The 1,671-nt window shown below is 41.0% G+C and overlaps 1 pseudogene; it reads right to left on the bottom strand.

Moving 5' to 3' along the window:
* Positions 1 to 636: 636 nt before the first annotated feature.
* Positions 637 to 1,002, bottom strand: LOC129511194 (60S ribosomal protein L22-like 1; annotated as a pseudogene).
* Between the last annotated feature and the right edge of the window lie 669 nt (positions 1,003 to 1,671).

Here is a 1,671-nt window from a genome sequence, read left to right on the forward strand (position 1 = left end):
TAGAAGAATATATATTGGTCTTTGCTTCCCACCCCCTGCATTTCTGACATAGGGCTCCTGAAGACCTTGAAATTCTCTGGATACTAAGGGCATTAGGAACATCTTTTTTTCAATCTGATATTTGGTCTTTGATCTTGGTTCCTGACACAGAGCTTCTGAAAACCTGGCAAATTCCTGGATGATAGAAATGTGTTTGTTCTAATGAGGCTCCTGGATGGGTCCTGGGGAGGGCTGATCACAGAAAGACCAAGTCATGACTAGAAGCTTGGAATTTGCAGCCCTGTCCCCCATTCTCTTGAGAAGGGAGAAGAACTGAAAATGGAGTTACTGATTGATCATGCCTACATAAAATCCCAATATGTTTTAGTGTTTGAGGAACTTCCAGGTTAGTGAACACATCCACACCAGGAAGGTGACGTACCCCAGATCCACAACAATAGAAGCTCCTGTGCTTGGACCCTCCCAGACCTCACCCTACCTGGCTGTTCATCTTTATCCTTTAACTTTTTTTTTTTTTTTACAGAGTATAATGCTTTATATTCACCAATAAACCAGAAGTCCATTTCTAGATATTTCTTTGTTTTGCATGCTACATTTGTTTTCTTAGGAAGCAAAACCCTGGAAGGGACAGCTTCACTAGTCTTCAGACTCAGATTCATCTTCATCTTGACTAATGTGGAAATAACGAAGTTCATAAGTCTCCTTGTCAGATGCAACCACACGAAGCCAGTCACAAAGATTGTTTTTCTTAAGGTGTTTCTTGGTAAGCTATTTCAAATACCTTTTAGAGAACTGTTTCTCAGAAACGACTGTGATTTTATTCCTGAAACATTCAACGTGAACAACATTCCCCAGATTTCCAGTTTTTCCATTGACTTTAAATTTCTCCAGAAGAAACTGTTCAAAATTACCAGAATCGAAAACTCCATCTTCTACTGGATGAGTGAGGTCCAAGTTAAACTTCAAGGTTGACTTCTTAGGCTTCTTGTCTTTCAGCGTCATCTTGAAGGCTGGCTGGGTGATCAGAGAGCCTTTAACATATCTTTTGATAAACTGGTAAATGTCAAGTGTTTCCTTGGGTTCTGTAGCCACTCTAGCAAATTAATCAAACCTGAGGAGGGAATCGTGCAAACCTCTGATTTGTAGCCCAACCAGACAAAAGTTGTGAGTAACCTAGGAACCTACAGTTTGTGATTGGCATCTGACGTGGGGTGGAAGCAGTCTTGTGGGACTGAGCCCTTAGCCAGTGTAGCCAGTGGGATCTGACACTGTCATCAAGTTGATAGTGTTAGAAGTGAGTTAAATTGTAGGACCCCCACCTGGTGTCATGGATAATTGCTTCATGTAGGGAAAAATTTCCACACATTGGGTGATCTGAAGTATCAGAAGTGAAGTGTTGTCTGTGAAGGTAAAGGAGACACACATGAAAATGACACAGTGTAGGGGTGGGAGGGGGGGAAGCAGAGAGAAAAGCTGAGTTTTTCCTATTACAGCATGTGTGTAGCAGCTTTGTCCATAATTGCCAAAATGATGTCCTTCAGTAGGTGAATGGATCAGTAAACTGTGGTACACCCAGACAATAGAATATTTTTCAGAGCTAAAAAGAAATGAGCTATCGAGCCATGAAAAGACATGAAGGAAATTTAAATGCATATTACTAAGTGAAAGAAG

Source organism: Nyctereutes procyonoides, unplaced genomic scaffold (genome assembly GCF_905146905.1).
Source record: "Nyctereutes procyonoides isolate TBG_1078 unplaced genomic scaffold, NYPRO_anot_genome, whole genome shotgun sequence".
Taxonomy (NCBI): Eukaryota; Metazoa; Chordata; class Mammalia; order Carnivora; family Canidae; genus Nyctereutes; species Nyctereutes procyonoides.